Below are 25,071 nucleotides of genomic sequence, written 5' to 3'. Positions count from 1 at the left end.
TGGAGCGGGATCCTTCAGTCAGCACTCGTGCAATTGCACGTAACATGGGGACGAATCAGACGAATGTAAGAACAGTCCTTCGGGAGCAATTGTTACTTCCAGTTCACTTACAGGGTGTCCACAACCTGGAACCAGTTGATTTTCCACCCAGAGCACAGTTTCCGCAGTGGTACCTGGAACAGTGTGAAATGCATCCTACATTTCCATCCTCTCTGTGTTGTTTAACGATGAAGCAACGTTCGGGTGTGATGGAGTCTTCAACATGCACAATTCGCATGTTTGGAGTGAGGATAACCCACATGCCACAGTTACTAGCGCTCATCAAGTGTGGTTCTTCGTTAATGTGTGGGTCGGTGTTGTTGGTGACTGTTTAACTGGGCCGTGTCTGCTACCTACGCCTTTAAATGGCAGGCAGTATTACAATTTTCTCGCCAGAGCATTGCGAGAAATGCTGGAAAACGTCCTGCTCCCTACGAGACAACGCATGTGGTTCCAACATGACGGGGCGCCGGCACATTTCAGTCGTCGTGTGCGTCGATTCCTGGACCGACGGTTCCCAGGAACGTGGATTGGCAGAGGTGGTCCTGTACCATGGCCTGCTCGATCCCCAGATACGTCCCCTCTGGATTTTTTGTTGGTTTAATTAATTTGTCGCCAGAGAAATCTTCCTCTACCGGTTTAAATACTCCTCATGGGAAAAAATGACATTAGGGGAAAATATTTGTTTTGATGACCCCTACAACATCCCAGAGTTTGTCGGTTTAAATACTTTCCACCCTGTATGTATGGCGATCGTGTGGTTGGAGCGCCACGGCGAGGTCGCCGGCTGCCGTATTAATCTGGGGAAGTCACATATCCGTGTGTGGCCAGAGGACTGACCATCAGTACGCCAGTTCCCGTTGCCAAGGTCCCGGCGATGAAATGTTCGAGAGTGATCTTTCATGGAAACATGCAGCATAAAGCACCAGCTATGTATTGCAGACTACTTAATATGATCCGCAAGCAAGTTCGTCTCTATACCTTTCAGACACTTGATTTGATCAAGTGCGTACATTTTGTGAACGTCTGCTTCGCCCTGAAACTTAATCATTGCACACTCGTTCTCCCACTGCCCGCTACATTGGCTGCCAAGTTCCAGGCTGGCTTTGGTTATTTCGTCATCAATGGTAGGGTGTTCAAGACCAGTTATCAGACACTGACGCCGGCTACACATGCAGGCGCCATTCGAATGATAAACATGCAAAATACGGCGCGCGCTCAGTTTCTTCGGACGATGCATCACGTACTTGCTTTGGACAAAAGGACTCCTACCGCAGCTTTCAATGGACACTGTCTGCTTATGTCATTGAACGCCGACATGGAGGAACATACACTCGCCGTTCCTTCCTACCGCAGTGAGGGCGCTGTGGTATGTGAACGAGTGAACAATTTCCCACCCGACAACGTTTATACACTATACATCTTCCCGAGTGCCCTTTCTGCACAGATACGCTGCTACCGACGTGCATCGTTTCGTTTATGATACGGCTGACTGTTGAATTCTTTCACGTCGCATGTTGGCGTTGTGGCTGCGATGGAGCAAGGACGTAGGCAGAATTTTGTCAAAGGGTGGCGGGGGAGGGAGGGATGTTCATAATTTGCGTTCGGGAGGTCTTCATACAATTAGTATCTGGTCTATAAAGGAAGTAAGAAAAGCTTTTCTTAAAGTATAATATATACTCTCAACAGTACTTAAGATATACCCAAATGCAGAATTAAATATTTCACTATATGGCAATATTAAAACTTTATTACCAGACGAATTATAATCCTAATGTAACGTATTACCTCTTTGCTATCAAAACACTGCTCAGTCTTCTAATATAAGGTTCACTATCTCCCCGATTCCTCGAAGTAGTGTGTTAACGGGCGCGGCTATCCATGCGGGTCGGATACAATTTTTGTGATTTTAAACAAATAATTACCATTCGTGCCGTGTCATTGCAGGCCTCGGGGTTTCCTCGTGCATATTTTGATCTTATAGGAAATAAATTTATTCATTTTGCGTATTTTGATTTTTTATATTTAATATGACCGATTTTACAGTTTAATCCTGCCATATTAATCATCTTTCCCTGCCTTTAATGTATAATATTTATTATCCATAATAGAGAATTTTCTTAATTTTGCACCATAAAATACAGAATTTCCATAAAGAACGATAAAATATTTTCTTCGGCAATGATCTCGGAGCTTTCGCCAAGCAGAAACATAATATCGTTACATTGCAGTGCTGTATTTTGGCAAACCACTAAGAAGCTGTCATGCTTTAATGCCCACCTTCAGTACCAACGTCATTTTACACTCTACTTTGATTTGTGCTGAAGAAGTTATCAGGAATCAAAGAAACTGAATTTTTGGGGCGCCATGATTATTACCGACAGACTTATTGGAATAAACAGATCTGATACTGCTTTGTTCGACAGAGAAGCTGGAGTAATTTGTGGTGTCTAAAATACAAAGGATCTGGAATTATTCAACCTTCCACTTTCCCAAATTTCCTCATTTAAGTATGTATGTGTCGCTGCTTGAAATGGAGAAAGGTAAACGCAGCTACACGCATCAGCTTTTAAATTGGGAGAATTTGGATTATTATTTACCAGCGGAAAAATGCTCCTATCGGAGTACAAGAAATGCGAGTATGCTTCTCTTTCAACGATTAACTGGAAAGTGGGGTACCAGATGTCCCGTCCTACCTTCCTCAGCACATTTAACAGTCTCCCCAAACATTTTGGCATGCGAACATATTCGACACTCTTTTTATCATATGACTCACCTGTCACTCCTCTAACTCGGTCACACCCATTAGTCCATCTCTGTAATTCGCTGATATTCATACACTCCCACTTGCTCTTCCTCCCTCAGTCAGTCATCCCAAATCTATCTCATTACCTTTTTGTGTCTCTATCATTGGCTCCTGTGACACAGCCAAAGTCCCCTTCGTTCTGTCCTACTACTACTACTGCCTCGTCTCACTGCCACTGTCTCCCTCTTGCTCTCTCTATCTCTCTCTCTCTCTCTCTCTCTCTCTCTCTCGCTGCTACCACCTCATTCACCATTCCTTCCCACTGCAGCTGTCTCTTCTCACTTTCACTGTCTGTGTCTTCCTCCTATGTCTCTCGTTACCAGTGTCTCTCACTCATTTCCACTTTCTCAGTCTCTTTACAACTCTCCCACTGGCATTCTCTGCTTCAGTCTTTTCCTAGGACTGTTCTGTCACTGTCAACTGTGTTCCATGTCAATGCGTCTTTCTCTTTCTCTCACGCCGCTCTCATTCTGTATCGAAACCACTGTTTGCTATACGATTGTCAATGCACAAGTAGGAACGATATCTGTCTGCCAGTCTGACGATGCTCACTCAGTATTGCACACATCTATCATTAAACTGTTACTCGAAGGACAATTTCTAAAGTGCCATGTCTTTTGAAAATATCATAGGACATATTCGTGACAGAAATTTCTTACAAAGTCGTGGGACAAGATTTGTAAATTATACACTACTGGCCATTAAAATTGCTACACCACAAAGATGACGTGCTACAGACGCGAAATTTAACCGACAGGAAGAAGATGCTGTGATATGCAAATGATTAGCTTTTCAGAGCATTCACACAAGGTTGGCGCCGGTGGCGACACCTACAACGTGCTGACATGAGGAAAGTTTCCAACCGATTTCTCATACACAAACAGCAGTGGACCGGCGTTGCCTGGTGAAACGTTTTTGGGATGCCTCGCGTAAGGAGGAGAAGTGCGTACCATCACGTTTCCAACTTTGATAAAGGTCGGATTGCAGCCTATCGCGATTGCGGTTTATCGTATCGCGACATTGCTGCTCGCGTTGGTCGAGATCCAATGACTGTTAGCAGAATATGGAATAGGTGGGTACAGGAGGGTAATACGGAACGCCGTGCTGGATCCCAACGGCCTCGTATCACTTGCAGTCGAGATGACAGGCATCTTATCCGCATGGCTGTAACGGATCATGCAGCCACGTCTCGATCCCTGAGTCAATAGATGGGGACATTTGGAAGACAGCAACCATCTGCACGAACAGTTCGACAACGTTTGCAGCAGCATGGACTATCAGCTCGGAGACCGTGGCTGCGGTTACCCTTGACGCTGCATCACAGACAGGAGCACCTGCGATGGTGTACTCAACGACGAACCTCGGTGCACTAATGACAAAATGTCATTTCTTCGGATGAATCCAGGTTCTGTTTACAGCATCATGATGGTCGCATCCGTGTTTGGTGACATCGCAGTGAACGAACATTGGAATCGTGTATTCCTCATCGCCATACTGGCGTATCACCCGGCGTGATGGTATGGGGTGCCATTGCTTACACGTCTCGGTCACCTCTTGTTGGCATTGATGGCACTTTGAACAGTGGACGTTACATTTCAGATGTGTTACGACCCATGGCTCTACCCTTCATTCGATCCCTGCGAAACCCTACATTTTAGCAGGATAATGCACGACCGCATGTTGCAGGTCCGGTGCAGGCCTTTCTGGATACAGAAAATGTTCGACTACTGCACATTCTCCAGATCTTTCACCAATTGAAAACGTCTGGTCAATGGTGGCCGAGCAACTGGCTCATCACAATACGCCAGTCACTACTCTTGATGAACTGTGGTATCGTGTTGAAGCTGCACGGGCAGTTTTACCTGTACACGCCATCCAAGCTCTGTTTGACTCAATGCCCAGGCGTATCAAGGTTGTTATTACGGTCAGAGGTGGTTGTTCTGCGTACTATTTTCTCAGGATCTATGCAGCGAAACTGCGTGAAAATGTAATCACATGCCAGTTCTAGTATAATGTATCTGTCCAATGAATACCCGTTTATGATCTGCATTTCTTCTTGGTGTAGCAATTTTAATGGCCAGTAGTGTAGTTGAATGTGATGGAGTGTTGTTGCATGAGAGAGTAGCTGTATGGGTGCCCACACTGTGCTCTGATTTCTGTCTTGAGGACCTTTCTGCGTGCATCTCTTCGGATTCAAAAAGCTATGTTATGGAGATGATATCGGAATGCTCACCAGAAAGATGCAATTTGGCACCTTACAAGACTGCTAGGGAGCGTTTTGGACAGTGTAGAACTGGTACTAGATGATTATGTGACCCTGTACCACTGACGTACATCATGGCAGTGAAGGGATGTATATGTGCCAGTCAGTTGCGTGGAATCAGTGAAGTGAGATGGAGTTAAGTGGACAAGGGTCAGAATGGCAGAAAGGACATGTCCCGTGAGCATACGATGTAAAATAACGTTCATGTATCAATGCAAACTCCAACATGTCGAGAAGTATGGTTTAGGTCTAACACTTGCAACCATGTGACACGGCGTAAGAACAGTGGCTGTAAAAATATCCTGTAAGGTGGCAAGACTTTGCACCATTTTTGTAGATTTACACTCCTGGAAATGGAAAAAAGAACACATTGACACCGGTGTGTCAGACCCACCATACTTGCTCCGGACACTGCGAGAGGGCTGTACAAGCTATGATCACACGCACGGCACAGCGGACACACCAGGAACCGCGGTGTTGGCCGTCGAATGGCGCTAGCTGCGCAGCATTTGTGCAACGCCGCCGTCAGTGTCAGCCAGTTTGCCGTGGCATACGGAGATCCATCGCAGTCTTTAACACTGGTAGCATGCCGCGACAGCGTGGACGTGAACCGTATGTGCAGTTGACGGACTTTGAGCGAGGGCGTATAGTGGGCATGCGGGAGGCCGGGTGGACGTACCGCCGAATTGCTCAACACGTGGGGCGTGAGGTCTCCACAGTACATCGATGTTGTCGCCAGTGGTCGGCGGAAGTTGCACGTGCCCGTCGACCTGGGACCGGACCGCAGCGACGCACGGATGCACGCCAAGACCGTAGGATCCTACGCAGTGCCGTAGGGGACCGCACCGCCACTTCCCAGCAAATTAGGGACACTGTTGCTCCTGGGGTATCGGCGAGGACCATTCGCAACCGTCTCCATGAAGCTGGGCTACGGTCCCGCACACCGTTAGGCCGTCTTCCGCTCACGCCCCAACATCGTGCAGCCCGCCTCCAGTGGTGTCGCGACAGGCGTGAATGGAGGGACGAATGGAGACGTGTCGTCTTCAGCGATGAGAGTCGCTTCTGCCTTGGTGCCAATGATGGTCGTATGCGTGTTTGGCGCCGTGCAGGTGAGCGCCACAATCAGGACTGCATACGACCGAGGCACACAGGGCCAACACCCGGCATCATGGTGTGGGGAGCGATCTCCTACACTGGCCGTACACCACTGGTGATCGTCGAGGGGACACTGAATAGTGCACGGTACATCCAAACCGTCATCGAACCCATCGTTCTACCATTCCTAGACCGGCAAGGGAACTTGCTGTTCCAACAGGACAATGCACGTCCGCATGTATCCCGTGCCACCCAACGTGCTCTAGAAGGTGTAATTCAACTACCCTGGCCAGCAAGATCTCCGGATCTGTCCCCCATTGAGCATGTTTGGGACTGGATGAAGCGTCGTCTCACGCGGTCTGCACGTCCAGCACGAACGCTGGTCCAACTGAGGCGCCAGGTGGAAATGGCATGGCAAGCCGTTCCACAGGACTACATCCAGCATCTCTACGATCGTCTCCATGGGAGAATAGCAGCCTGCATTGCTGCGAAAGGTGGATATACACTGTACTAGTGCCGACATTGTGCATGCTCTGTTGCCTGTGTCTATGTGCCTGTGGTTCTGTCAGTGTGATCATGTGATGTATCTGACCCCAAGAATGTGTCAATAAAGTTTCCCCTTCCTGGGACAATGAATTCACGGTGTTCTTATTTCAATTTCCAGGACTGTATATTTGTATTTGATAACCGTTTACGATGGACAGATTATTAATCGTTGATACGTGGGGAGGCGCCAGCGGCAGTTGCTTCCTCCGTTCGATTCACCCGGATCGATTGTTTCCCTCTGCCGTTGCTTATCTGTGCCTCGTTGGCTGGTGGTGGTGCTGGTAGGCTGGCCGGCAGACTGGGTTTCGGCTTCGTAACGGCCGGTACGTGTCGCTGCTCAGAGAGTGAAACTTGTGTTTGCGTGGAGTTAGCCGGATTTGACCGGTGTACGTGGCTCGGAGTGTGGAAGCGGGCCTGTTATCGCAGGTTCTTGAGGCGTGACTGGGCCATGGTCTTCTACACGGCACGCTGAGCATTGTGTCATTCATTTTGGCTAGTGGAGTTGAACTCTGGCCTACCCGTGTTATCACTAGCTTCTACCTTTTCATATGAGTGTCAATATTGTATTGGAACTGCGACGCACTGGCGTAATAATATTGTGCTTTGTATTATCGTTGCCCTTTTAAAACTAGTCTGTTTGTGCTGGGACAGTTTTACATATTTTCAAATTTGAAGTCTACAGTTAATGCTTTTAACCATTTTTAATTTGCCTTTGTCTTGATGTGATCTATCTTTGCAGAATTTTATCTTACTATATTCCGGGGCTGTTAACAGTGTTTCTTTTGGCTGTGGCTGTATGTGCTTTGCCGGCCGCGGTGGTCTTGCGGTTCTAGGCGCTGCAGTCCGGAACCGCGGGACTGCTACGGTCGCAGGTTCGAATCCTGCCTCGGGCATGGATGTGTGTGATGTCCTTAGGTTAGTTAGGTTTAAGTAGTTCTAAGTTCTAGAGGACTGATGACCTAAGATGTTAAGTCCCTTAGTGCTCAGAGCCATTTGAACCATTTTTTTTATTTGTGCTTTTCTGCAGCACTGCAGCGGACACCTATTCCATGTCTAAATCGATGTCCGGAGTTCGACGCCTTGGCTGACCAGTACCAGAGGGAACGGAGGTTCTTTTGGCCGCGGGGAAAATGGCAACCGATACGGCGGCCACTGAGTTCTTCGGGTTGCAGTGAGTGGGGATCTTGCATTAAGTTAAGTTTCCTCTGCATTGGGACGCCAAGGCGTCTGTTCCGTTTGCTATACTGCTTATACATATTTGCCTTCAAAACCATAAAGGAAGGAGACTACTGTTCTGAATTATACCTTACGTGTAGCGGGAGTTGAACGTATCTACACGTTAAAGAGAAATACTTGATGGGTAGCGGAAATTGGAAATTATGTGAATTGTCCTATCGCGCTTGTCCAGGTGACCTATTTAATAAAACATATTTCACCTTTATTATTCAAGTGCCCTTTGTTAAATGAAGCTGATTTTACCTTTTATTATTGAAGTGGTTACAGTTAATATAGAAGTTATAAGAAGTTCTTGTTTGCACTTAATTCAATTAGAAATGTATTGTGTAATGTATTTTTATGACTTGTGAATAAGAGACACTTGTACAAAAGTTTGGGTAAATACTGTGCCCTTTGGGTTAAACTGTTGATCAGTAATAAATTATTTTATTCTTGAGTTTCTCCCGGCGTATTTGATAATCAAAATATCCACGGGTGTACTGCCGGTCTACAGTGTCCGACAAGCACAATATTTCGGCGATCATACATGTCGCCATCATCAGGTGCACTGACGGACTGAGCTCCTGTGAACGTGCCGGCACGGAGATCCGTACGCTATGGCTGCTCAGAGGGAGCTGGGTTCGGTCGCGGCGGCGCGCACTATCTCTGACGCAGAGAGTCTACCCCAGGAATTGGAACATCTGAGAACTGTATTTCGAAAAAATGGGTACTCAGAGTGGCAGATTCAACGTGCTCTCCGCCCAACCACTACATCACAACCTGTGGAGATGGATGAAATCACGAGGGAGGAGGTAGGCACTGCGTGTATTCCATATACAGGCGCACTCTCGGGGAAAATCGCCCGCATTTTGAAGAAACACCGGGTCGCAACTGTGTTTTGTCCTCCGAATAAAACTCGTGCACTGGTGGGGAGTGCCAAAGATGACCTGGGTTTGAGGAAGGCCGGCGTCTACCAGATTCCGTGTCAATGTGGGAAGTCGTATATTGGTCAGACGATGCGTACCGTCGAGGATCGATGCCGTGAACACCAGAGGCACACTCGACTGATGTATCCGAGCAAGTGGGCGGCCGCTGAACATTGTTTGTCGGAAAATCACGCTACAGAGTATGAACGCACGAGGATTCTGGTACAGACGTCGAGATACTGGGACAGCGTTGCTAGAGAGGCCATCGAAATTCGCACCAATGACGACCTCATAAACCGTGACTGTGGCTATAATCTTAGCAAGGCTTGGGAACCAGCGATTGGGTTAATGGAGAGTAAATCGAGCAAACGTATAGTTGTGACGACCACGGCGGACAGAGCCATCACACTGACGTCATCTCAGACGCCGTCGCAATCTGTTCCACCGCGCGACCGTGGCGCGGGGCGCGGACAGCGGAGGGAGCGCGCCGCGAGCGGAGGGTATTTAAATCGGCCACCTCCGCGACCGAACCCAGTTCCCTCTGAGCAGCCATAGCGTACGGATCTCCGTGCCGGCACGTTCACAGGAGCTCAGTCCGTCAGTTCACCTGATGATGGCGACATGTATGATCGCCGAAATATTGTGCCCGTTGGACACTGTTGATCGGCAGTACACCCGTGGATATTTTGATTAGTAATAAATTAGTTGTATCTTGCAGGTCCTCTGTACTTATTATTTCACTTGTCACCGGTTTGCACGTAAACACCACGTTGCAATCATTTTATTGACTGATACTGACTAGCACCGGTAGTACTGCATGTCTGTGAGTTAATTACGATTGAGCAGTGATAGAAAAGCCAAAGTGGGGCACACGTTGTCAAAAGCCGCTATCAGCTGAAGAGGGGCAGGGAGGAGACTGGACATTTAGTGTTGTGTAAGAGAGCAGTGTGGCGGCGGCAGTTTACGGTGCCGCAGCTGGCAGAACCCCCGCAGCATAGAGAGAATGGGCAGGAGGTTGCTCTCTGGTGGGGCTTAAATAACCTGTAGAAAGAGCATCACGGGTTGTAAGACGTGTATATTTCTATTGTCTATTGTCAAACCAGAATTTATGAAAGATGTTTATATTTTATTAATAGGATTAAGTAGGAATAATTAATATTTGTCATGTTGGAAATAATTGTGGTAGCAGGGAATGTCTGCACCAAAGTATTGTTGGCAAGAGAGACCGCAAATTGATATAGTTTTAAAAAGGGCGGGAGAGACCGCGTGTGGATACATTTTAAGAAAAGCAGTAAATATTTGAAGAAACATTTTCAGAATGTAATTAATTTTTGCCAGCAATGTTGCATTACTGATTATAATCCATCCCAAAAACCATCAACGTAAAACTTTGCAAAATTTTATTGTTGTCAAGAAAAAGTGTAACTATGAATTACGTAACTTCAGTCAAATTAATTAAAGAATTACGTCAGCTTTGCTATTAAGGAATAACGTCAGCTTTGGTAATAAATATAGCCACTTATTATGAAAGTCCACCAGCAGCTAATAGAGTATAACAAAACAGAGTAGGCCGGCCGAAGTGGCCGTGCGGTTAAAGGCGCTACAGTCTGGAACCGCGAGACCGCTACGGTCGCAGGTTCGAATCCTGCCTCGGGCATGGATGTTTGTGATGTCCTTAGGTTAGTTAGGTTTAACTAGTTCTAAGTTCTAGGGGACTAATGACCTCAGCAGTTGAGTCCCATAGTGCTCAGAGCCATTTGAACCAAAACAGAGTAAATATATTCATGTCACAGTTCGATGTAGCAGTCAGATGGCGATCCAGTAACAGTAAAAAAGGTAAGGAACAGTTTTGGGTTATTGCAGGTAACGACTGAGGGCCACGACGACGACACATTCTATGTTTCTTCGAAATAATCAGAAAATCACTTTTAATAAGCAGCAATTAAATTTGTATGCGAAGATTGAGAAAGAGAATAAATTTCAAAGGGAAGATTTCTTTTGTTATTATTAAGCAAGAGATAGAAATCCTAAGCAAAGGTTTCATAGGTTATTGTAGAAGGGAAGGTATCGTAACAAAAGAGATATAGAGGAGACGGTTATTGCGTAACAACAAAAGAGATATAGAGGAGACGGGAAGATTTCAGGGTGGACGAAGGTGAAAGGACATGCTTTTAGTGTGAAGGAATATGAGGGATCACAAACGATGGTTGCGAGCTGACCTCCGAGAAATTTCCGGGGCACACTTCTCGCCAAAAAGCAGAGATGTATTTCTGGTTGGCAGAGTGCTGAGGATGTAGGAAGGGAAATGGAACCTTCCAGAAAATCTTCTGAAAGCGGTATATTCTTCAAGTGACTGGCTGGTAGATTCAAGACCCGTGTAGTGGGAAGTAATATTTTTGTAACGGCCACTGATATTTGTTTCCTGAGCGCAAACATAGACGCCGCATATCCAGGAGGGAGCCTAAGTATGACGAGAGCAAGGACCCCTCCGGCTATCGATTGAGAACATTTCCCTGCCGGGGGCGATTGAAGACATTTCCCTCCAGGGATAGAGCAAGAGACTTTGTTGGCAAGAGCCACAGGACAGAATCTGACATTTAGACTTTCACAAGAGTTGCTCTCAACACAGGGAATGCGTGAAGTCCTTTCTCCACGACAGACTTCTTACTCTCTTTAGTCGAGTGATGATTCTTTAGCCCTCTGTGGAGTCTGACACACACACTGAAGTGCTTCTTTGCAGGAGAATAGATGAGTCGAATTTATGTTCCTGGGGAGTAAGTAAACAGATATCTTGATTCGTGTTCTATCCTGCAGCTCTAGGAAGGCGTACTGAAGCCACTGTGTCAGTAGGGAATTGCAGGTACGCCACGTGTGTCAACTGCACAGTAGCCAGTGCCCCAATGAGCGACTTATCGGTGCAGAGCGACTGTTGTCCATATTTCAGTAGGTGACACGCACGCTCCGACTCAGCAGACAGGGAGACACTCACAGTAAATGTGTTGTTCCATCTGCTTGTCCCCTCAGCGTTTTATGAAAGTCAGGCTCATGGTCTTCTGTGTTTCACCGCTAACCAGTATCTACCAAATTTGTCTAATAATGGGGAGAGGGGGAGGGGGGGGGGCAGGACGTGGTCTAAAGCCAATCTCGGAACTACACGTAAGACAGAATCCACATGCCTTGCTCATACTGTGGCATCAAGCAGTCAGGCCTGCGAGATGAGTGGTCTGCTAAGCGAGTGGATTTATTCTTATTTTTTGAGAAAACATCAATGACTGATTATGAGCTCTAGTACTCACAATTAAGCTACAAATTATTCTCCTGTTTGAATATTACGCAACGGAAACGGACTACGCACATCTGACAATTTGGAATTTACACAACTCTGATTGTTCACTACGCTCTGGCAATACCACATTTTCTTTCTTACCCAACGCCTTTGATCAACACGTGACCATCGCACTGAATATGAATGGCGCACACATTATAAATTCTGGATATCATGACTACACACTATTCCAAGAACAAGGCCACCAATCTTTTTCTTTTCACTATCTTTTTTATTCCAATAAATTCTGTTATGATTCAAAGATAACCTAAACACACCATTACAATTTATACAACAATTACACATGAGGAACTCCGCCCAGTGGGCATGGCTTTACATTGGTGATTCTCTATCTTATGGTCTCGTAATTATCTAACGCTACAGTGCACTTTCTGGACAGGATGGTGGATCTTTTGCTATATCTCACACTTCGACTCTCTCACCCATCATCACGAAAATTTCCTCCAGACCGAGCAGTACAAAAAGAAACATGCATAACCCACAGCCTCTGAACCTATCTTGCTACTCTCCCATGCAAACCACACATAAATTACACGAAATACATCACACTGGCAACATACATCACAAAGAATAGTCCCAACGTTAGAATCACTCCGCTTTCAGCTTTCCCACTTCACTTAGTATTCACCCTACTTTCAAACGACACTGCCCCACTTCGTAACTTTTCTTTCCTACCACGAACTCCAGAGGATATATGCACGTCTTCCTGTGCAATGCAAGCCAAGTGGCGTTGCTGGATAGACGGCTGACTCACCTTGCTTCTCTCTCAGAGTATTAGAGTTTGAATCCAGCGTCACATGGAAACATAACACGCAAAGTAATATTAAGAACATATTCGTCACACACGCGAGTCCTCAACTGATACCATGGACGAGTACTTTTCTTTATCCTTTGTCTCATACACAGATTGAGACCATACAATACTCACCACGTGGATGTACTCGTCTCTAATTTCAAGTCCTGCACACACCATATTTCCAACTTGTAGTACAGACGCCTGTAATTCAGCTTAACTTTAGCACTCCAACTTAGTACTAGCACTCGGAAGTATTTCAACTTATTGCTACACGTGGTTTCATTGTGACCGTTGGTCACTTCCGAAGATTACTACGATCCCCTTAATATTACCTGCCTGTCATTTAATTCTCCCCCCAAAAGTTCCTGAAATAGAGAAAAAAGTATTCCAAACTACTCTTAAGTATATCACATGCATACCATTTTCTCCACTCTTTTGTATTTACGGAGCACACCTAAGACAGGTCTTACCAACACAAGATCCAGCGCCAGAGTGCTGAAACATGGCCGTTCTTCAGGTCATCTCGCACCTCTGCCGAAGTGGGGGAGCACCTTGCTACCGTATTGGTCAGCCACATTTCAAGCGCTCAAAGCTCAGGTAAATTTCATCTCTTTGGTTCCACCAAAGGTGACCAAAGGACCGTCTCAAAGATGATCATATATTGCACATTCACTATCTGCAGTTAGCGGACGACCACACATTCATTCATTTCACAGATCTCACCAAATTGGAACCAGGGATTTATTTTGTGGGAGTGCACATGTGCTCAATTAAATACATAAATTGTCATTCTTTCCTACACTGGTATCCGGCTTCGGTTTATTAAGTGAAATTGAGTTTTTTATTACAAAAAATATGTTGTTCTCACAAGAGTAACGAAGAATGTTGTACCTATTTTCAATGTCGGGTGATACAGTCCCCTTTCATTGTGTACTTCATATTTATACAAGTTTTTGCACTCTATATCTTTTTTGACAATAAATAACTGACAATATCCACGTTCCGATTCTTTCTAGTAGCATCCCCACAGGAATCATTGGTTTGATGGTCTAAAATGAACTGAACTTAAGTCATAACACGATACATACTTGTATGGAAATTTTTCGGTGTAGGTCCTCAACGAACGAGTCATATTCACCATTTGCAGGTATGAGAATTCCATTGACGAGACAGTATTAGGCAAGCACCGGAATACACGCCATATGTTACAAACACCATGGGCGTTTACAGTCCTAACTGAAAGAGACCTAAGATGATCAATTACAATCGCAGACAATTTTATATGCAGGTCTTCCACATCTGCTGAAGTTCATAGTGATGAAAACAACACTGACAACTGGTAAAACATTGTTTTCATTGACGACACTGTTTCACAACTTACAGCCGCAAGCCGCATCTTCAAGTGCAACCTACATACACTACTGGCCCTTAAAATTGCTACACCGCGAAGATGACGTGCTACAGACGCGAAATTTAACACACAGGAAGAAGATGCTGTGATATGCAAATGATTAGCGTTTCAGAGGATTCACACAAGATTGGCACCGGTGGCGACACCTACAACATGCTGACACGAGGAAAGTTTCCAACCGATTTCTCATACACAAACAGCAGTGGACCGGCGTTGCCTGGTGAAACGTTGTTGTGATGCATCGTGTAAGGAGGATAAATTCGTACCATCACGTTTCCGACTTTGATAAAGGTCGGATTGTAGCCTATCGCGATTGCGGTTTATCGTATTGCGACATTGCTGCTCGCGTTGGTCGTGATCCAATGACTGTTAGCAGAATATGGAATCGGTGGGTACAGGAGGGTAATACGGAACGCCGTGCTGGATCCCAACGGCCTCGTATCACTTGCAGTCGAGATGACAGACAACTTATCCGCATTGCTGTAAGGCATCGTGCAACCACGTCTCGATCCGTGAGTCAACAGATGGGGACGTTTGCAAGACAACAACCATCTGCACGAACAGTTCGACGACGTTTGCAGCAGCATGGACTATCAACTCGGAGACCATGGCTGCGGTTACCCTTGACGCTGTATCACAGACAGGAGCACCTGCGATGGTGTACTCAACGACGAAACCGGGTGCACGAATGGCAAAACGTCATTTTTTCTGATGAATCCAGGTTCTGTTTACAGCATAATGATGGTCGCATCCGTGTTCAACTGCTGCCCTGGCCAGCACATTCTCCAGATCTTTCACCAATTGAAAACGTCTGGTCAATGGTGGCCGAGCAACTGGCTCGTCACAATACGCCAGTCACTACCCTTGATGAACTGTGGTATCGTGTTGAAGCTGCATGGGCAGCTGTAGCTGTACACGCCATCCAAGCTCTGTTTGACTCAATGCCCAGGCGTATCAAGGCCGTTATTACGGCCAGAGGGTGTTGTTCTGGGTACTGATTTCTCAGGATCTATGCACCCAATTTGCGTGAGAATGTAATCACATGTCAGTTCTAGTATAAAATATTTGTCCAATGAATACCCATTTATCATCTGCCTTTCTTCTTGGTGTAGCAATTTTAATGGCCAGTAGTGTATTTAAGAACTAAAATCTAATTATGAACTCTATTGCAAATTTGTGTTTTTATATGAAGATTATTTGTAGACTCATACTCGCCTACTGTAGATGGACCCAACGTTTTTTGTTAAAGCGTAGCCATTCAGAGAATATTGTGAATATTTGAAAGCTAGACAAACGAATGTTACTTTGAAAGGTGATGCATGTAATACCTTCTTCCAATGTTTTCGGATAGAATGGATTGATATACTGGCCATTCATTGCGTCTGTAAGTATCTGTAAGGAAAAGAAACAGTGGTGAAGGCTAAAACCGATATCAATCATATAGCTCAACTAGGAAACACTGACTGACCAGGTAAACAACACTGGAGATGTTAAGTCGCAGACAGGCACAACGAAAAGACTGTCAAACAATTAAGCTTTCGGCAAAAAAGGCCTTCATCGGAATTGGACCCTCCTCCCCCCCACACACACACTTACACTCTCACGCAGTCGCAGCTCACACACGCACGACGCCAGTCTGGCTGCCAAGACCAAGACTGCAAGCAGCAGTGCACGATGGGAGAAGCGGTCTTGGCCTTGGCAGCCAGACTGTCGTCACGTGTGCGTGCTCTGCGACTGTGTGAGCGTGTATGTGCGTGTGTGTGTGTGTGGGTGTGTGTGAGGGGGGAGGGGGGGAGGGTCTAATTCTCCGATTAAGACCTTTTTGCCTGAAAGCTTACTTGCTGGCCTGTCTTTTTGTTGCACCTGCCTGTGACTCAGGTTTTCTCTGCATGATGAGTGGCAGTCTATCCTTTTCATAATATTGTCATTATTCCATTCTGGATTTTACAGGTAGACAATAGGTATCACGTAGATGCTGTGTCGCGATTTACACATGACTAAGACCGCTGGGTTGCTCTCTTACAAGACAGTTAACTGTACAAGCAATCAAAGTTTGCCAAAATATTATTATGCTTTAAGGCCCCAGAAGTAGACAACATTTCATTAGAACTAGTGACGGCCTTGGGAGAGCCAGTCCTGACAGAACTCTACCATCGGGTGAGCAAGATGTATGAGACTGGCGAAATACCCTCAGAGTTCAAGAAGAATATAACAATTCCTATCCCAAAGAAAGTAGGTGTAGATAGATGTGAAAGTTACCGAACTATCAGTTTAATAAGTCACAGCTGCAAAGTACTAACACGAATTCTTTACAGACGAATGGAAAAACTGGTAGAAGGACCTCGGGGAAGATCAGTTTGGATTCCGTAGAAATATTGGAACACGTGAGGCAATACTGACCCTACGACTTATCTTAGAAGAAAGATTAAGGAAAGGCAAACCTATGTTTCTAGCATTTGTAGACTTAGAGAAAACTTTTGACAATGTTGACTGGAATACTCTCTTTCAAATTCTGAAGGTGGCAGGGATAAAACACAGGGAGCGAAAGGCTATGTACAATTTGTACAGAAACCAGATGGCAGTTATAAGAGTCGAGGGGCATGAAAGGGAAGCAGTGGTTGGGAAGGGAGTGAGACAGGGTTGTAGCCTCTCCCCGATGTTATTCAATCTGTATATTGAGCAAGCAGTAAAGGAAACAAAAGAAAAATTCGGAGTAGGTATTAAAATCTATGTAGAAGAAATTAAAATTTTGAGGCTCGCCGATGACATTGTAATTCAGTCAGAGACAGCAAAGGACTTGGAAGAGCAGTTGAACAGAATGGAGAGTGTCTTGAAAGGAGGATATAAGATGAAAATCAAAAAAAGCAAAACGAGGATAATGAAATGTAGTCGATTTAAATCGGGTGATGCTGCGGGAATTAGATTAGGAAATGAGACGCTTAAAGTAGTAAAGGAGTTTTGCTATTTTGGGAGCAAAATAACTGTTGATGGTCGAAGAAGAGAGGATATAAAATGTAGACTGGCAATGGCAAGGAAAGCCGTTCTAAAGAAGAGAAATTTGTTAACATGGGGTATAGATTTAAGTGTCAGGAAGTCGTTTCTGAAAGTATTTGTATGGAGTGTAGCCATGTATGGAAGTGAAACATGGACGATAAATAGTTTGTACAAGAAGAGAATAGAAGCTTTCGAAATGTGGTGCTACAGAAGAATGCTGAAGATTATATGGGTAGATCACATAACTAATGAGGAGGTATTGAATAGAATTGGTGAGAAGAGGAGTTTGTGGCACAACTTGACAAGAAGAAGGGACAGTTGGTAGGACATCAAACCGGTGTCAGGACTGAAGACCACAACGACAAGTCGAATCGACTATTCAACATTATGTATACTATTTTTTTCTATCTAAAATTTCTTTTCCTCTAATAGATTAGGAACCAGGTTTTAAATTGTAAGACATTTCCAGGGGCAGATGTGGACTCTGACCACAATCTATTGGTTATGACCTGTAGATTAAAACTGAAGAAACTGCAAAAAGGTGGGAATTTAAGGAGATGGGACCTGGATAAACTGAAAGAACCAGAGGTTGTACAGAGTTTCAGGGAGAACATAAGGGAACAATTGAAAGGAATGGGGGAAAGAAATACAGTAGAAGAAGAATGGGTAGCTCTGAGGGATGAAGTAGTGAAGACAGCAGACGATCAAGTAGGTAAAAAGAAGAGGGTTAGTAGAAATCCTTGGGTAACAGAAGAAATATTGAATTTAATTGATGAAAGGAGAAAATATAAAAATGCAGTAAATGAAGCAGGCAAAAAGGAATACAAACGTCTCAAAAATGAGATCGACAGGAAGTGCAAAATGGCTAAGCAGGGATGGCTAGAGGACAAATGTAAGGATGTAGAGGCTTATCTCACTAGGGGTAAGATAGATACTGCCTACAGGAAAATTAAAGAGATTTTTGGAGATAAGAGAACCACATGTATGAACATCAAGAGCTCAGATGGAAACCCAGTTCTAAGCAAAGAAGGGAAAGCAGAAAGTTGGAAGGAGTATATAGAGGGTCTATACAAGGGCGATGCACTTGAGGACAATATTATGTAAATGGAAGAGGATGTAGATGAAGATGAAATGGGAGATACGATACTGCGTGAAGAGTTTGACAGAGCACTGAAGGACCTGAGTCGAAACAAGGCCCCCGGAGTAGACAGCATTCCATTGGAACTACTGACGGCCTTGGGAGAGCCAGTCCTGACAAAACTCTACCATCTGGTGAGCAAGACGTATGAAACAGGCGAAATACCCTCAGACTTCAAGAAGAATATAATAATTCCAATCCCAAAGAAAGCAGCTGTTGACAGATGTGAAAATTACCGAACAATCAGTTTAATAAGCCACAGCTGCAAAGTACTAACACGAATTCTTTACAGACGAATGGAAAAACTATTAGAAGCTGACCTCGGGGAAGATCAGTTTGGATTCCGTAGAAATACTGGAACACGTGAGGCAATACTGACCTTACGACTTATCTTAGAAGAAAGATTAAGGAAAGGCAAACCTACGTTTCTAGCATTTTTAGACTTAGAGAAAGCTTTTGACAATGTTGACTGGAATACTCTCTTTCAAATTCTAAAGGTGGCAGGGATAAAATACAGGGAGCGAAAGGCTATTTACAACTTGTACAGAAACCAGATGGCAGTTATAAGAGTTGGGGGACATGAAAGGGAAGCAGTGGTTGGGAAGGGAGTAAGACAGGGTTGTAGCCTCTCCCCGATGTTATTCAATCTCTATATTGAGCAAGCAGTAAAGGAAACAAAAGAAAAATTTGGAGTAGGTATTAAAATCCATGGAGAAGAAATAAAAACTTTGAGGTTCGCCGATGACATTGTAATTCTGTCAGAGACAGCAAAGGACTTGGAAGAGCAGTTGAACGGAATGGATGGTGTCTTGAAGGGAGGATATAAGATGAACATCAACAAAAGCAAAACGAGGATAATGGAATGTAGTCGAATTAAGTCGGGTGATGCTGAGGGTATTAGATTAGGAAATGAGACACTTAAAGTAGTAAAGGAGTTTTGCTATTTGGGGAGCAAAATAACTGATGATGGACGAAGTAGAGTGGATATAAAATGTAGACTGGCAATGGCAAGGAAAGCGTTTCTGAAGAAGAGAAATTTGTTAACATCGAGTATAGATTTAAGTGTCAGGAAGTTATTTCTGAAAGTATTTGTATGGAGTGTAGCCATGTATGGAAGTGAAACATGGACGGTAAATAGTTTGTACAAGAAGAGAATAGAAGCTTTTGAAATGTGGTGCTACAGAAGAATGCTGAAGATTAGATGTGTAGATCACATAACTAATGAGGAAGTATTGAATAGGATTAGGGAGAAGAGAAGTTTGTGGCACAACTTGACCAGAAGAAGGGATCGGTTGGTAGGACATGTTCTGAGGCATCAAGGGATCACCAATTTAGTATTTGAGGGCAGCGTGGAGGGTAAAAATCATAGGGGGAGACCAAGAGATGAATACACTAAGCTGATTCAGAAGGATGTAGGTTGCAGTAGGTACTGGGAGATGAAGAAGCTTGCACAGGATAGAGTAGCATGGAGAGCTGCATCAAACCAGTCTCAGGACTGAAGACCACAACAACAACAACAACAACAATAGATTCAAAATCTGGCCTTTTTCTTTTCTATGGAGGATTACAAAATTGACACCAGGACTTGTGATAATATAGCCATTTTCCTCTACGCGTGAGGGTAATTAAGATTTGGAATTTATTTTAAATTCAGAGCTTCCTGTAGCCCTATGCTGAAAGACCTACCAGGTTGCCATATGTATTTTTCGGGGCAACCATTGCATTTGGTACAGCAAACACCAGCGGCGTTGTATTCGTCACACAAACAATCTCTCTTAGTTTTCCGCCCAGGCTAGAAGAAGTAAGACATGCAGCAGCTCACACAATGGCCTATTTTCTCCGAGATGGAATTCACATATAACAGTCTACTAAAAACACTGGTCTGATCAGATAGTTGAAGCGTTGTACCATTGCACATAGGTCCCATCGCAGAGACAACTGTTTCTTTTTTAATATCTAATTGTTTGCATTAATAAACCCTACTTCATATCCATTTTGATAAGTAATATATTGTATGAGTGCGTAATCTTTACTTTCGGTCTCTTTTGAAAAGGGGGATTCGTACATACGATTCAGCATAGCTCGAAATAACAGTAGATTTGTACTTGACTGGGTGGCATGACTTTTTACGAATAACCAAATCTTTCGTTGTGGTTTTCTGTAAACTGACTTTTTTTGGCTTTCTGTGAATGTGAAAACTGACTTTTTTAAAGTCAGTGAGAGATCAAAAAATGGTAACGTGCCAACCTCTGCGTGCTGTCAGGTAAACTGTATTTTCTGTTGCAGATTATTTAAATCTAATAGAAACTGATGGCATTCCCCAATATATGAACATATCGTCTACATATGTATTCCATGGAACTAATGTACCAGCAGGCTGAGGAAATTTGGCCAATGAAGCCTCGTTCAAAATAGGTAATGAAAACACAATATCTGAGATAAGCAGCCAACTAGCTGAATTATTTTGTACTAAAAGTAACAGTATTATCACCTCTGTATTTTCTAGTTAGTATTTCAGTTGTCTTCCCAACTTCCAATAAGCTCGCTCTTAAGTTTGGGATTATCCTTTAACTGCGTTGGCTGTGAAGAGAGCTTCTTTCGACAGTGATTTAAGTATCTTTGTATCTACAAATGTTTACTAACAACCCTTGACAATGGTTTCAACAATTGCAAAGTACGTGGGCAGGTATAATCACTTATTTCCGGGTCCATGTACTTCTGACGAAGGCAATTTTGCAATTGTTGAAACCTGCAACTGGTTGGCTGATTTCCTCAAATCAATCATTTACGTTCACCGTTGCTGAATAGTAGCTACGTTCAAAATTTTAAGGTTATGAAACTGTTAGCTAAATAACTGGCAAGGAGCGAACCCATGGTCAACATACCTCTTGCGGAAAAAAATTCGTTTCGAAATATAAAATGACCGAAAGGTAAAATGATCTTTAATAAGGCCAAAACCTCATTTACCTCAACAGATGATCTGTACCAAAAGAGCAAAGACATAGCCGAGAATCTGTGCAGCTTACGATAGACCATCAGTGCAGGTAGAGGAGGTTAGATTCTTCTAACTTTCGATAATTTTAAATTTTTAAATGAATTTTATTCGTAAGATGAAGGTTTGGCCATGGGTTCGCCTCTCGCCCGTAGCTTGGTTAACGTTCTCATGAGGTATTTCGAACGAGACTTTATGGCAAAATTTCCTCAGTGTGCTGCCGCATTACTTCTATCGAATAGATACGTGGGCGATATGTTCGTACTATACGGAGTTATGCGATCACTAAAAACATCAGCAACCAGTGACATTAAAACGCTAGCTGTATGCGCGTTTGCCCCATCTTGTTGAAAATAACCGTTCAGTATTTCACTTAACACAAGTTCTCCTGTGAATGGGTACAGAATATCACTGCAGTATCGTTGTGCCTTTATTGTTTCGCTGAAAGATATGGGACCTGCAATCCGACGTCTAGAAATTGCAATCCAAACTCCTATTTCCATAGAATGAAGTGGTTCTTCATGGATACACAATGGATTTGCAGTACTCCACATACGAGAATTTTGCGAGTTCATGTACCCGGATAAACGAAACCACGACTCATCAGTGAAAAACGTTTCTTTAAGAATATCTGTTCCATTTTGTTGAACGACATTTTTGAACTATTGACAACAATGTAGTTTCTTGCCATAATCAGTATATTTCAGTTCTTGTACAACTGTCACTTTGCATGGGAAAAGTTCTACTTTTTCCTTACAGCTGTGTGGGCGGTTCCGACACTAAAATCGATTTCCTGGGCGAGTTTTCTTACTGACTTGCTCGGACTCATGGACATTTTATCGGAGATATCGAGTAGTTTATCCTCAGACAAAAAGCCAAAACGACCACTTGTCGGTGCATCTGTCACTGAACCCGTACTTCGAAATTTGTTAATCAAATCTCGCACAGTATCGCGATGTGGGAGGATTGTCTCCGGGAAAACTGAATTAAATGTTTGACGAACTGAAACTGTGTATTTACAGCCAGCTTTGAACACTTGTTCGACTGAAAACACACGTTCTTCAATGGTTAGCATTTTAACAGTGACAAAAACGAAACAAGCGAACAAAGGAACTAAAGTTAAACATTCACGTCAGCACGTAATGACACAAACCAACGATACTACTGACGCTGGCTGAGATAAACGAAACAGTAGAATGTTGGGAGAGTCCACTTGAGGGGAAGTAACCCAGCATGCGAACAATCATTCGGTACGCGCGACTAACAATCATACGGCACTGCGGAGATACTTTTTGAACACCCGGTATAAATGAATTGTAACTGCAGTTGTAGTCATTTACATATCAGCCGATAGTGTGCAAGTGTACGAAGGTACATTGACATCCGACCATGTCTTTCACTTTCAATGAGATATCTGACTGTCTGTGGAGGAACACTAGTCCATTCTGCCTCAAAAGATGAAAGCAGAGGAGGTACTGCTGTTGGACGTTGGAGGCTGGAGCGAAGTCGAGGTTCTAATGGATACCAAAGGCATCCCACTAGATACAGGTCGGGTGTTCATTTTTGGAACACAATCTACGACGAGCTGAGGTGGTGACACTTTCTGCGGGACCTGACCATCATTTTGCAGGATAATGCTCAAGCATGTACAGTGCAAGCTGTTACTGATTTGTTTGACTGATGGGGCTGCTAAGTACTGTACCGCCTACTGCACTCCCCTGACTTAAGCCCTCGTGAGTTCAACTCGATTTCTAAACTGAAGGAAGCACTTCACAGCATTCGCTTCAGAACAGCTACAAATTCGTCGGGCAATAGACCGCGCCGCTCGAACGGTCAACACAACTGGCACTGCTAAGAGTATCCTACTACTTCCACATCGCTGGCAACGGGTTATACGCAATGCTAGTGACTACTTTGAAGGTCAGTAAAACTTTGAAACACGTATCTATTTTTTACGAGCTGTAAATAAATAGTTGCCACAATTAAAGTTCCAACTCTCGTATATAGAGACTTACCGTAGAAGGCTAAACGGAGATTTAGTACTAATTTAAAAGTTTTCATGTCTCTTTTTCATAAATGGGGCAACTATGTTGTCACTTGATATATCTCAACGCCCGTCAGCAGCTGAAGGTATTAATATATAATTCTAATAATTCAAATTTCGTTCTAGACGGCTGCAGGTCATCAATGGTGTCTGTTTTTTGGGACATGTCCGAAAGAACAGACACCGTATCCATATAAGTATATAGTTCTGTCAATATCGGCCATGACCTTCTTCTTCTGTGCGGATGCACACATATTACCCGAACTCTTACGGGACTGGGTAAGAATGTCTTCCACGAGTAATGAGTGTGTTGGGTAGGGGAACTACGAATGTAGTGTGTGGACATATAAGGTGAGAATGTGGATCTCGCGGGAGGCGTGCGCGAAATAGTCCCTGCATTAGCACTATCCTCTGTGCCCTCGGTGGCTCAGATGGATAGAGCATCTGCCAATTAAGCAGGAGATCCCGGGTTCGAGTCCCGGTCTGGGCACACAGTTTCACCTGTCCCTGTTGATATATATCAATATCCGTCAGCAGCTGAAGGCATTAATATATGATTCTAATTACTTCCTTATGCTTCTCACCTAGAGGCAGAGAGAGAGCCTGCAGGTGCTAAACGATTCATCTGTGCTTGCTCACTGGGATCACTGATTACTTGTCCGTCGAGCTCATATCATTTTGGTTTAAAAATAAACAGTGAATCGTGTATTTGAGTTTCAGTAGTTTGACGAAGAGGGATAAGACATAAACAGAACTGTGAACAGCATCTTGTATTTTTTACTCGTGCACCGGACTAAAAGGAAACTTCAAAATGTTCTACACGCTAGTAGCTGCGCATTCATTCTTGCCCAGCAGTGGTATCTCCGGTATAACTGAATACGTTAGTAAAAGGGAGTAATACAGTTATATGCCAGGGGGTTAGATTACAATGGTGAATTCAGTAAAGAGGAATAAACCAATATTCGCAGGGTAATTCCATAACTAACAGCGAAGTGGTCACACAGGGGCAGGATTCGTTGTCTGTGATTTGAAAAAGGCTCTCGCTTTATGTTCAGTTCGAAGCAATTTTCACACACTGTGTACTTCCTTTCGAGAGAGTAATCTGGGAAAGAGAGGAAAAGGAAGACTAGAAGACACCCTGGCAAGCGAGCATAGAGATTTACCTTATGAATGAACCGCCAAGTCCAGCAAGTGAACGATATGGAACACCTCACTCTCTGTATGTCAGCAAAATATATATACAGTGGTCGAGTGTAGTTGAATACAGCTCTGAGACTTAACAGAATCAAGATGATGATTATGATATTGTTTAAGACTAGAACCACAAGCAACACTTCAGTACGCGGGTGTTCAAATTGGTTCAAATGGCTCTGAGCACTACGGGACTTAACATCTGAGGTCATCAGTCCCCTAGAACTTAGAACTACTTAAACCTAACTAACCTAAGGACACCACACACA

General features: G+C 44.0%; 1 long non-coding RNA gene and 1 other non-coding gene across 2 annotated transcripts in view; one reads left to right on the top strand and one right to left on the bottom strand.

The window, feature by feature from the left end:
* The window catches only part of LOC126424826 (uncharacterized), a 427,296-nt gene that overhangs the window by 163,932 nt on the left and 238,293 nt on the right, over window positions 1-25,071 (bottom strand). The gene's annotated exons all lie outside the window — the stretch shown is intronic.
* On the top strand, window positions 24,027-24,101 carry Trnan-auu (transfer RNA asparagine (anticodon AUU)). Its single transcript has one exon. It is a non-coding gene; the product is annotated as a tRNA-Asn (tRNA).

The sequence above is a fragment of the Schistocerca serialis genome, chromosome 10 (assembly GCF_023864345.2).
Source record: "Schistocerca serialis cubense isolate TAMUIC-IGC-003099 chromosome 10, iqSchSeri2.2, whole genome shotgun sequence".
Lineage (NCBI taxonomy): Eukaryota > Metazoa > Arthropoda > Insecta > Orthoptera > Acrididae > Schistocerca > Schistocerca serialis.
This window is presented reverse-complemented; position numbering and strand designations above follow the sequence as displayed.